Below are 13,124 nucleotides of genomic sequence, written 5' to 3'. Positions count from 1 at the left end.
CTTCCCTTAAATTTTAAGTTAGTATTTTGTGTTACTGTTTTTGCCATTTGTCTATTTTTAGAATAAGGAAGGAAATTAGTCTACCAACCCTAAGTTGGCACTCTCCTCCAATGGGAAGAGGAGAATGTTTCCAGTTTACTTCTCCTGAGGTGTGAGTCTTAAATCACTTCTATGCTGGCTGGCTCAAATTTGTGTGGAGTAGAATTAAGCAACTGGGGTCCTGCCCTATTACATGGTTCAGGCCTGCAGTTCCTGCATCTCTAACTCATCCTTCCTGTCCAAATTCCTGAGAAAATTTGTCTGTTACATTCTTAAGTCCAGTGGTCATAGCTTTTGTTACCTACCTTTGGGACTACCAGGCTCAGGTAAGCATTTTCGTTCCAACTTTCTAACACAATGGTACATACCCTCAACTCCTTCCAAGCCAGGTTCATTAATATACCTTAGGGGATATTTAATTTACCTTTAGCTCCTGTTTTTTTCCGGTGAGCTTTATTATTCTTCATTTTTCATGGATACAGGGAAAAAGCTTTTTTTTGGATATCATTCTCAGTTTTGGTTTAGATTTTTGTGCTATTTTCTCTAGCTTTTTGATACATGTAGAATAGAAAGGAGAAATTTTTCTTCCAGTCCAGTTTACTAAACTGCCCTGACAAAAATGGGAGTTTTAATTTACAACAGATAGTACTTTATATATATAAAAAATAACAAGCTAACTTAAACCTCAAATTTAGGAATTTAGAGTCAAACATATATTTTATAGAGGTCATGAGAAACAAAAGACCTCTGCTATCTCCATGGGAAAATTTGAGTTTTGTACTATATGTTGCACTGTTTGGGTAAAGAAGAATGCTACTTATTCGCAAGTGCCTAGGTGTTTAAAGAGTTAGTTTTGGTATAAAATAGTCTGTTCTTCATTTGCAAAGTAGGCAAGTTTCTTAGTATTAACTTTTCAACCTTATTTTTATTTAGGTCCACATCAGAAGATAACACACAACCATATACCAGCAGGTAAACCTAGGCAGTATTTCATACAAGTAAATATGTTGAAAACAAAGATTGAAAAAGTTGCTAACTCACAAATAACTGCTAAGTATGTTTTTTAGCAGCCACAGTTGATAAAACACTGCATCTTAAACAACGTTAATATTTCCCATTCTTGTGACAAGTATTGATTAACTCAACTAATCTTTGTTTAGTTGACTTTTTATTAATTGCCTACCCTTGTGATATGTCAGAGAATATTTGTGAAATCTAGTAAGAAAGAAGGTATTTATAATTAGACTGTAAAACTAACTCATAAATTGAACATTTTTGTATTTTATGCTTTATCTAGCTTTTATGCAAAGGAAAATATTACTTCTTTGAATTGCACTTCTACTTACAAACTCAATATAAACAACTGAGTAAGTGATTATTCCCCATAGGAGGAGTTTACTTAAGAGACAGTACCATAGGCACATTAAAACTACTTTGCTGAACAACCTTTAACATCTCACAGTCATGTTATTGAGAGATTTCTGAGTTCTTTTTAAGTTTTTTGTTTCCCATGCTCCACAGTTAAGGCTTTGTGATCTTCTTGGATTTACCCAATATTTACTGGTCTGTTCATCTTTCTTTCTCTTGCAGTGTTTTCATTTTCTTGTGTTGTCTACTATTTTTCCTTAAAGTGATCTCTTTTAGTTACGGTCAATCCACTGCCTTTCTAGAATACCTTTTATATGCACAGGTTATGTTTCTTAGGCCATACCACAAAATTATTCAGTTTGTCTCCTCCCTGATGGAGTCAACTCATCTATTTGGAAAGCCACCACATTTCTGTATCCTTTATCATTTGTTCTTGAATGTCTCCTAACATAGCCACCCTTTTAGGCATTAGTTAGTACTTTCTCCAAACTAAATGTGACAAAGAGCTGAGTTTTCTTAACTGTCTCCGCTCTGACACTGTCAACAAGGGAGTTGTGATAGAGGGCACAGTTCTCCTGGAAACATTACACACTCTTTATATTCTCATCACCAATCACTCATCACCAATTTATAGGTAGCAATGAGCAGAATGACTGCTCAATAAATACTTGTTAATGAATGAGTCATTAGCCTTGACCTCCACACATGAACATGTAATAGTGTTAGAATTACTCCAGTTGTCCCTCATTCTCTTATCATAGAATATGCCATTCACATTATAATCCTCTTGTAGGAGTGAGGTTCAACTAGACAGGGGAAAAGAGTAATTTGGGAATGTTAACTCATAATCTAGCCTTGTGTTTAGCATATACCAGAAAAGTATTATTGATTATTCTTTTATTGATGTATAATAAACTTGTCAGATACAGTTGCTGTGCTTTACTGTTACAGCTACTATCATATTTTCTTTTTTACATTTATGTTTTTATTATTTTTTTTCCATTTGGAGGGCCAGTAGGAAATGCTGGCAGAGCCAACTCCTTGGGTAAATACATCCAGACATAGAGAGCTTTAATAGCAGACATACATAGTCATAGTTTCACAAGTGTAGATATTCAGTTGTCTTTAGTGGCTTGGGGGAGAACTAACTATATTAAATCAGGAATATTTCTAGATCAGAATAATGTGAAAAGCAACTGAGGTAGGGAGAAGATTGAAAGGGTAAAATTTTGAAGTCCTTCACTGTATTACTATCTATCTACTCTGTGAATGAATCTCAATTTGTCTTCTTCACTCCATTCTTTTTCTCTCCCATTATTTTAAGTGGTAGATTAGAAATAAGGAATCTGTGGACATAAAATGTAGGGGAGGCCCAAGAATTTTCACTTTTGATAATAATTAGTGTAAAAATGGAAATTTGCCAGATATTTCTTTTTTTAAAACCAAAATTTTGAAAGGAAAAAGGAAAAAATTGCTAGAAAAACTAAACATACCATAACTTTGACAGATTGAATTATGTCAACCTAAAAGTGTTATTTCTTGTTTTTGTTAGGTCAAAAACACAGGGAAGCACTGAGACACATAGCAGCACGTAAGTGTATGAAGAGATATTTCTCTTTTTAAAATAAATTTTATTAGGATCTATTCATTATACAGGGCAGATTCATAGTGACAATTCCAATTAGACTTATATTGTACATTATTTACATTGCCCCCATTATCGCTCCCCCTCAACTCCCTCCTCACCCCACTTAAAGCAACTGCAAAAGGTTATTTAGTTCTAAGGGATAGTTTTAAAAATAAATATATATTTAAAAATAAAATTAGTATTCCACAATTAATTCCTAAGTATTGATTAGGTAGATGAATTGTTAAAGCACTGACCAATAAATAACCTATCAGTTTGTATGAAACTTGTTATTAATGAATTCTTAAGAAAATGGAAAAATGAGACCTACTGAAACTATTTCAAGAATGAGGGGGAGGATAAAGGAGAATGGTGCAGGGGGTGAATTCAACTATGATATATTGTGAGAGCTTTGGTAAATGTCATAATGTACCCCCAGTACAACAATGGTAAAAAAAAAAGGGAAAATGAATATTTAAATAATTTTAGTCTGTTTTTATTCAGTTTAGTAATATTGTCTTAAGGTCTTAAGTTTATTGGAAACTTGTTCTTACTGTTAAATAGAATTAAAGAGTTGATGCTAACAAGATGTAAATCTTAGTTTATAATACAAACTTATAATCAGAGCATAACTGTAGGCATAGGACTTACAATTCATGAGTTTTGAAGGCCTCAAAAAGCTGCTTACAGTATGAAAACCCAAAAATGATTGCCTCCTGCTATGGAAAAGTAAAGTTAATATGTATTTAAATTTACAAAAGGTAAATAAATTAACTTGCTGCATACAGAAATAGTATATATGAAAAATGTGAAATTCATTTATAAGTACTTATGATTAAAAATGATAGTTTCTCAGAAATCATAGAAAATGATAAAGTAACTGTTACTCATGGCCAAATGGTTTTCTTTTTTGGAGGGAGTGGCAGTACTGGGGTTCAAACTCAGGGCCTTGTGCTTGCCACGCAGGCACTCTGCCACTTGAGCTAAATCACCAGCTCTCCCTGCTTTTTAAAGTTTTAGGTTTTTGTTCAGATAGGATCTGTGCTTTTTCCTGGGGGTGGACCTTGTACTGCAATCTTCCTACCTATGGCCTCCCACATAGCTAGGATTACAGGTGCCCACACTACCATTCCTGGCCAATTTGTTGAGATGGGATCTGTGAAATTCTGGTCCAGGCTGGCCTTGAACCGTAATCTTACCAGATCTCTGCCTCCTGAGTAGCTGCACCGTGCCTAGCCTAATGTCAAAAAATTTTAATAAAATTGTGGACATTATTTCAAGGATTCTTTTTTTCTGCCACATGAATGTATTACTGGAAGTACTCCATTTGTATGTTGTTCAGTAGAATGAATTTGCTATAGTTACCTTGAGCATGATATGTGTTTATGTTCTCTTCCACAGTAAATAGTCATCTCTCCAAGAAAGTAATGGAAACATCGAGGGTCTTACTGAGAAATGAAAGTTCAACCTTTCCTTCCCTGGTCAAACTGATGGAACCAATAAACTGAGTGTGGACCAATTTGCATTCTGCTTGTCTGTTTTTCTTTTCCTCATCCTCTACCTCAGAATTCAACCCACAGGGCTGTAGTACTGCTGCATCTGGGCCCTGAAGTGAGGATAATGGTCCAGACTTGGGCAGTTCCATTCTCACTTGACTTCCCACTATCTTCCCATTCTCTTCTCTGCAGCTCTCCTGTCATCTGCCAGCCTCTTCTGGTTGCCTGGGGCTCCAGATATATTTGGTGCCCCCACTAAGGACAATGTCCAGTCAGTGTGCCATGTTACTGCCCAGGACTGCACACTGGCCTTGACCTGCAGCACAAACATTGAGTGGAAATCCAAATATGCCTTCCTCACCCTCTCACAACCCCAACCAGACCTGTGAGGGTCTGTGTTCACTTCATGGGCTATGTTCTCTTAAGGGACTCTCCCTCTACTCCCTGATTTTCCCTTGCCCCTTGGCCAGGTGACCTGCAAGAAAAAGCCCAAAAAGCAGGTTAGCAGTTTCCAAAAAGGACCCAGAGAGCTTAGGCTTGAGTGTAAGGATCAAAAATTGGTAAATTTTTGGTGTGAGGAATGATAAAATGAATTAAGAAGAGGTTCTTTCATTTTACATGTTCTGCAAGAATGTGTGTAAAGTTAAGGTCCTCAATTAAATATTAGGCAAAACTAACCAATGAAGCGCTCCAGAACTAGAGATTTTGGAGTGATGATTTTTAATTATAGATTCAATCTCTTTAATAAAGTATTCAGAGTATTCAAGTTTACCATTTATTTTTGTGATAGTTATTTTAGATGTTATGTTCTTAAAGGACTTACCTATTTTGTTTAGTGATGAATCATTCTCTTTAAAGTTGTTGATAGTATCATTTTTAATGTATAGAGCCTATAACTTCAAGGTTCTGTCTGTCATTCCTGATAACAGTGATGCCTGTTGTCTGATCAATCTTGCTAAGAACTTACCCATTTAATTCACTTACCAATTTCTCCAGACTGGATCTTGATTTGTTGGTTTTTCTATTTATCTCTGTTTTCTGTTTCACTCGTGTCACCTTAATTTGCTCTTTCCTTAGCTTCTTGAGGTAAAAGCTTCATTGATTTTAATCTTCCTTTCTAATGCATTGAACTGTATAAATTTGCTCTGTTTTTCTTTGTTACTTTCCACAAACTTTAATATGTTGTATTTTCATTTTTGTTCAGATAAAAATATTCCTTTTTATTTTGATTTCCACTCTGAATTATGCATTACTTAGTAGCCTATTATTTAATATCCAAATATTTGGATGATTTAAACTTATTCCTTAATTCCAGTTTTTAAAAAATACACAGTGCATTATCATTATCATCAACCTATTGAGCAGTGTAGCACCAGAACTTATTTCTTCTGTCTAAATGTGATTCAGTACCTATTGACCAACTTTCCCCATCCTTCCCCTCCTGTACTCTCATAGTCACTATTCTACTCCACACTCATGTGAGATCAGTGTTTTTAGACTTTACATATGAGTGAGATCATGTGGTATTTGCCTTCTGTGCCTAACTTATTTCACTGAACGTTATGATCTCATCCACATTGTCATGGATGACAGAATTTCCATCTTTATATAGGTTGAACAATAGTCCATTGTGAATATAAACCAAATTTTCTTTACCCATTCATCTATTAATAGACTGGCTAATTCTATAACTTGGCTATTGTAAATATTGGTGTAGTAAAGATGGTGGTGTATACAGCTTCTCCACAAGCCAATTTCTAATCTTCTTGGGTAAATACCTAAGAGTGGGATTGCTCAATCACATGGTAATTCACCTTTAGTGTTTTGAGGAAACCTCATTCAGTTTTTCATAATTGCTGTACATGTGGAACATCTTGTACCCCAAGTGCTTGGGAACAGAATTATTTTGTATATTTTATATTTCAAATTTCAGAATATTTGCATATACATAATAACATATTTTGGGAATGAGGCCCAAGTATAAACATGAAATTCATTTTGATTTCAGATACATTTTATATACATACATAGCCTGAATGTAATTTTCTATTATGAATTATGTATTATATATATATGTATATATTGGCAATTGTTTTCATGTCATAGAATTTTCTATTTGCTGCTTCATATTGGTGCTTGGATTTTGGAGCATTTTGGATTTTGGATTTTTTTCCTCTTTTCTATTTTACTTGTTTTATTTATTTATTTTTTTATTGTTGTGCTGGGGGTACAATGTGATATTTACAAAAGTTCTTAACAATGTATCATAGTTGAATTTACCCCCTCCATCATTCTCCTTTATTCCCCTCCCATTTCTGGAATAGTTTCAAAAGGTCTCATTTTTCCCTTTATATACATGTGTACACACTATTGGTATCATATTCACCCTCCTATACCCTCTCCCCACATCTCCCCCTCCCACTGGTACCAATCCCCCAGACAGGACCTGTTCTACCCTCCTGCTGTCTGTTTTGTAAAAAAAAAAAAAAAGACATTTTTCTTTATGATAGCAATACAGGGAGTTTCCTTGTGACATTTCCATATATATATGTACTATAACCCAAATTGGTTCATCTCCTCTACTTTTCTCCTTTGTATCTTTGTCCCCTTCTTATGGTGATTTCAACAGGTTTTAAACTTCTATATTCATTCTTGTGTAGGAAGTACCCCATCCATATTCACCTTCTTTAAACCCCCCCTCCTATTAGTGACCTCCCCTTAGCATGACCTGTTTTTAATAATATTGCTTGTATTTGTTTTAGGTCTACATATGAGAGAAAACATGTGACCTTTGACTTTCTGAACCTGGCTAGCTTCACTTAAGATGATGATCTGCCTTTCCATACATTTACCTGCAAATGATAAAATTTCATTCTTTATGGCTGAATAAAATTCCACTGTATATAAATACCACGTTTTCTTAATTGGGTTTTGGATTTTTGGATATGAGAGATGTTCAACCTGTACTAATTTACATTCTCACCAACAGTGTAAAGGTTTACCTTTTCTCCACATCCTCACCAACTCTTTCTTTTTTTCTTTCCTTTCTTCCTTCCCTCTTTCCTTCCTTCCTTCCCTCTTTCCTTCCTTCCTTCCTTCCTTCCTTTCCTCCCCCCTCTTCTTCTTTTTTTTTTATTATTCATATGTGCATACAAGGCTTGGGTCATTTCTCCCCCCTGCCCCCACCCCCTCCCTTACCACCCACTCTGCCCCCTCCCTCTCCCCACCAATCCCTCAGAATGATGTTCTCCAATTCCATCCATTTACCAGCGAATAATAACATTTCATTCTTCTTCATGGCTGCATAGAATTCCATTGTGTATAGATACCACATTTTCTTTTTTTTTAAATTGTTGGGATGCAGTATTCTTTTTAATCCCTTGTTGGTCCCAGTGTCTTCTTGAATTCTAAGATTGACACTGTTAGGACCGTGTTTTCATGGTATATTGATAATGAAAGCTACAAAAGGCCGATACAATCAGGTTCAAAATTGCTTATGAGATATGGAATGATGTGCTCAGGCAAGACGTGATGGTTGAGAGGAGCAGGTAAGGCTTGGCTCCTAGAGGGCATATCAGGTAACAAGTGGTAACAGAAGATCAGAAACAGTGATTCCTAAAAATGATAGGAAAAACCAGGTAGGGTGTGTATCACCAGGCCAGCATCTTGAGATAGAGGCAGACAAATGAGTGAAGACAAATCGAGAGCTGTTGACTTCTGAAGCCTGACTTCAGAGCTGGCACAGGACAAGAGGGTGGTTCAGAGGGAAAAGGGTAAATGGCAAAGTATACTAAAGAATGACATGCTAAAAATGACAATACTGGGACATGAAGATCTGCCCACTGCGTGGTCTACTTTTTCTTTAACCTCCATGTTGGTAATATGATTTCCTTCCACACTGGGATCAGGGTGATTAGAAATGTGTGTTACTATTTTTTTATTATTATTGTTGTGCAGATGGTACATTGTAACATTTACAAAAGTTCTTACAATATACCAAATATATCATAGTTGAATGCACCCCCTCCATCATTCTCCTTTATCCTCCTCTCCCCCTATTCCCGAAATAGTTTCAACAGGTCTTGTTTTTTCCATTTACATACATGTGTACACAATATGTCCACCATATTCACCCTCTTTTTTTTTTCATTTTTCTTTTATTATTCATATGTGCATACAAGGCTTGGTTCATTTCTCCCCCCTGCCCCCACCCCCTCCCTTACCACCCACTCCCCCCTCCCTCTCCCCCCCTCAATACCCAGCAGAAACTATTTTGCCCTTATTTCTAATTTTATTGTAGAGAGAGTATAAGCAATAATAGGAAGGAACAAGGGGTTTTGCTGGTTGAGATAAGGATAGCTATACAGGGCATTGACTCACATTGATTTCCTGTGCGTGGGTGTTACCTTCTAGGTTAATTCTTTTTGATCTAACCTTTTCTCTAGTACCTGTTCCCCTTTTCCTATTGGCCTCAGTTGCTTTAAGGTATCTGCTTTAGTTTCTCTGCGTTAAGGGCAACAAATGCTAGCTAGTTTTTTAGGTGTCTTACCTATCCTCACCCATCCCCTGTGTGCTCTTGCTTTTATCATGTGCTCATAGTCTGATCCACTTGTTGTGTTTGCCCTTGATCTAATGTCCACATATGAGGGAGAACATATGATTTTTGCTCTTTTGGGCCAGGCTAACCTCACTCAGAATGATGTTCTCCAATTCCATCCATTTACCAGCGAATAATAACATTTCATTCTTCTTCATGGCTGCATAAAATTCCATTGTGTATAGATACCACATTTTCTTAATCCATTTGTCAGTGGTGGGGCATCTTGGCTGTTTCCATAACTTAGCTATTGTGAATAGTGCCGCAATAAACATAGGTGTGCCCCCTCTTCTTCTTTCTTCTTCCTCTTGCTCTTCCTCTTTCTTCTTCTTCCCCAGATTTTTTTTTTTTGTTTGATTTTTTCCGGTTCTGTACTATTTATATCTGTTTGTTCAATTTTCTCCATTGTTCTCCCCCTGCTAACTCCTATCTTAACACCTATTTGATCCTCTCTACTTATTGCTATCTGCTTCTCAGTCAACCCTTTCTATCAGCTCAACCACTACCTCTTTCTGCTACATAAACTTTTTGCCTCATAATATCTACTAAAGCTAACCCACTGTCTCCCTCCCATCATGAACCTTACTTCTTTTAGTCTTTTACCATCACAAAGATTAACCTTTGCTCCAATAGACAACTAAAGATACTGGAACAGTAGCAGTAACTGACATTCTTTAGAGATTACTATAATTTCAAGGCTGAAGCTTAACAACTCTGAGAGCCTTAGCAGCTAAAATAAACCCCTGTGTCCTATGTGGAACAGGGAGTATAATCCAGCATCTTGAGACCATGAAACTAAAATGTTTACTATTGTCACTACCCAACTCCCATCTAGAGATAAGAAAATGCACCAGAGCTCAACTACCACCCAATTCTATATAATATTTCTTAAATCCCAACTACAGAAACACAGGGGACTGGAACTGCCAGCCAAAAAAAACCACAGATGTATAAATCTCAACACAGAAACATGAAGGAACAAGGCAGCAGATCTCTGCAAAAAGCCAACTCCACCACTAAAGATCTAAACAATATTGTTTTTTGAATTCCAAAAAATAATAGTAATAATGATCAATGAGCTCAAAGAGGAGACACACAAGCTAGTGACTGAACTCAAACAACTAAATGTGCTCAAAGAGAATTAAACAGATGAATGAAATAAAAACACCATGCAGGATATGAAAGAGGAAATCAATAAAGATAAATACTGTGGAACAATTTTAAACGAATAGCTCAATATCCCAAATAAAAACCTCGATCAAAAACTTGGCTAACAGAATAGAGCAAATTGAAGATAGATTATCAGGAAAAGGAGACAAAGTAGAGGAATTAGATCAATCAATCAAAGACCCTGAAAAAATGCTAAGAAAATATGAATGGAACATGAAAAATGTCTGGAAGACCATCAAAAGACCGAATCTATGATCATGGGCATAGAAGGAGAATTGATACAAACTAAAGGCATGGATAACTTATTCAATAACACAAGAGCTGGTAACTTTCCTAACCTTGAGAAAGGGAGGGACATCCAGATACAGGAGTCTTACAGAACACCTAACTGTCAGGACAAGAAAAGAAATACTCCAGGCATGTAATATATAAAACAAAGGATACTGAAAGCTGCAAAAGAGAAACATATAAAGGCAAACCCAATAAAATAACTGCAGATTTCTCACCACAAACACTAAATAAATGCAAGAAGTTAATAGATATGTCTCAGACCCTGAAAGAAAACAACTGTCAACCTAGACTAGTCAATAAAGCAAAACTATTCTTTCTAATCAAAGGAGAAATGAAAACCTTCCACAATAGACAAGAACTAAAACATGACCATGAAACCAGCACTGCAGAAAATACTTAAATGTCTGTTACATGCAGAAGAAGAAATTAGAGTCAGCCAGGAAAATTCAAGAAAGAATAAAACTTTTTGAAAAAGATCAACAAACAAGGAAGAGGGAAAAAGTAAACATCAGGGGAATAAAAATAACTGGAAATACCACACACATCTCAATACTAAGACTGAATGTTAATGGCCATGATTCTCCAAACAAAAGACATAGAATAGTGAATTCAATTAAAAAATAAGACCGCAACCATTTGTTGCTTACAAGAAACACGTCACTGAGAAAAAAAAACAATGGCTTATAGTGAAAAGGTGAAAATGTTTTCCAAGCAAATGGACCCCCAATACAGGCAGGGGTAGTTACATTTGACAAAGTGGACTTCAGACTAAAATCAGAAGAGAGAATGATGGTCATGTCATATTAGTAAAAGGAACAATTCATCAAGAGGAAATAATTCTTAACATATTTGCACCAAACATTGGTGTGCTTAATTACACCAAAAAAGCACTAATGGACTTAAAAGCACAGATAGACCCCAACACAGTGATAATAGGAGATTTTAATAGCCACTGTCACCAATAGATAGGTGATCCAGACAAAAAACAACAACCAAAGGTCAGAATTAATAGACTAAATGGAGTTAGACATCTACAGGGTATTCCATCCAGTTACCACACAATACACATACTTCTCAATAGCACATGAAACTTTCTCCAAAATGGATCATATTCGAGGACACAAAGCAAGTCTTAACAATTATGAGAAAATTGAAATAACTCCTTGTACCATATCTGACCACAATGGAATAAAATTAGAAGTCAACAAAAAAAGAAACTATAGAAAATATTTGAAAACATGAGACTGAACAATATACATTAAAAAATAACCTAATGATACAAGTTAAGCTTTTAGACAAGAACAAGTTAAACCCAAAACTAGTAAACAGAGGGAAATAATAAAGAATAGGGCCAAGATCAATGAAATTGAGTCCAAAAAACTGCAAAGAATCAATGAAAAAAATGATGGTTTGTTGAAAAGATAATAAGCTCAATAAACCCATGGCCAATCTGACTAGAACAAAGAGGAAAAGACTTCTTTTTAGACACATTTAACCAACCAAAATTGAATCAAAAGGATATAAGACACCGAAATAGATAGATGACAAGCAACGAAATTGATGTAGTTATGCTCAACAATGAAAAGACCAGGATCTCATGGATTCACTGCCAAATTCTATCAGACCATTAAAGAAGAACTAATGCCAATACTCCTCAAAGTTTTCCATGAAATAGAAAGGGAAGGAACACCACCAGACTCATTCTATGAAGTCAGTATTACACTCATTCCAAAACCCAACAAAGATGCAAAAAAAGAATTATAGCCGATATCTTCAGCAAGCATAGATGTAAAACGTCACACAACAAATACTGGCAAACTGAATTCAACAACACATCAAAAAGATCATATACTATGATCAAGACAATTTCATTCTAGGGATGTCAGGATGGCTCAATATACACAAAGTGAAAAATGTCATACAGCATATAAACAGAAACAAGGACAAAAATTACATGATCATCTCAATAGATGCTGAAAAAGCCTTTGACAAAATTCAACATCCTTTCATGACCAAAGCACTGAAGAAACTAGGAATAGGAGGAATGTACCTCTACTTAATAAAGGCTATATATGATAAGCCTATATTCAACATTATACTAAATGGAGAAAAACTGAAATGATTTCCACTAAAGTTAGGAATTAGACAAGAATGGAATTTCTAGCAAGAGAAATAAAACTAGAGGTAGAAATAAAAAGAGATTCAAATAGGAAAGGAAGAAGTCAACCTATCCCTATTTGCAGATGATATGATCTTATACCTAAAAACTCCATCAAAAATTCTTAAGAAATCATAAGCTCTTTCAGAAAAGTAGTAGGATACAAAATCAATATATAGAAACAAGTAGCTTTTCTATATACAAACAGTGAGAAAGAAATCAAGAAAACAATCCCATTTACAACAGCTTCAAAAAAAGTTCCAAGGAATAAATTTAATGAAGGAAATGAAAGACTTTTTCAATGAAAACTATAAATCACTAAAGAAAGAAATCAAAGACATCAGAAGATAGAAACACCTCCATGCCCATGGATCCGCA

General features: G+C 35.4%; 1 long non-coding RNA gene across 1 annotated transcript; it reads left to right on the top strand.

The window, feature by feature from the left end:
- Nucleotides 1-857: 857 nt before the first annotated feature.
- Nucleotides 858-4,531, top strand: LOC141416424 (uncharacterized). The gene is made up of 3 exons (XR_012441150.1): nucleotides 858-1,011; nucleotides 2,960-2,998; nucleotides 4,436-4,531. It is a non-coding gene; the product is annotated as an uncharacterized lncRNA (long non-coding RNA).
- The last annotated feature ends 8,593 nt before the right edge of the window (nucleotides 4,532-13,124 follow it).

Source organism: Castor canadensis, chromosome 14 (assembly GCF_047511655.1).
Source record: "Castor canadensis chromosome 14, mCasCan1.hap1v2, whole genome shotgun sequence".
Taxonomy (NCBI): Eukaryota; Metazoa; Chordata; class Mammalia; order Rodentia; family Castoridae; genus Castor; species Castor canadensis.
This window is presented reverse-complemented; position numbering and strand designations above follow the sequence as displayed.